Here is a 531-nt window from a genome sequence, read left to right as displayed (position 1 = left end):
TTTTTTATATATAGTGTTGGATTTTTTGGCTAGGATTTTGCTGAAGATTTTTATGTCTATATTCATGAAAGATATTGGTAAATTTCGTTTTTAGTGGTATGTTTGCCTGGTTTTGATATCAAGGTTATGGTTGCTTTGTCGAATGACTTTGGGAGTATGCCATCACGTTCTATGTTCTGGAATAATTTCAGTAGGATAAGCATCATCTCTTCTCTCAACATTTGATCGAATTCTCCAGAGAAACTGTCTGGGCCAAGACTTTGTTTTGAGGGCAGTTTTTTTTATGACCTTCTCAATTTCTTCCTCTGTTATGGGTCTGTTCAAATTTTCTGCTTCAGTCTGTGTTAGTTTAGGTGGTCTTGTGTTTCTACAAATTTGTCCATTTCTTCTAGGTATTTAAATTTGGTAGAATACAGTTCTCCATAGTATTCTGTTATTAAACTTTTAATTTTCATTGTTTCTATTGTGATGCTGCACATTTCATTTATTATTTATGTTATCTGCATCTTCTCCTTCTTTTCCCAGTGGTTT

Source organism: Orycteropus afer, unplaced genomic scaffold (genome assembly GCF_000298275.1).
Source record: "Orycteropus afer afer isolate SDZICR_OR568_19922 unplaced genomic scaffold, OryAfe1.0 scaffold00338, whole genome shotgun sequence".
NCBI classification, from domain to species: Eukaryota; Metazoa; Chordata; class Mammalia; order Tubulidentata; family Orycteropodidae; genus Orycteropus; species Orycteropus afer.
This window is presented reverse-complemented; position numbering follows the sequence as displayed.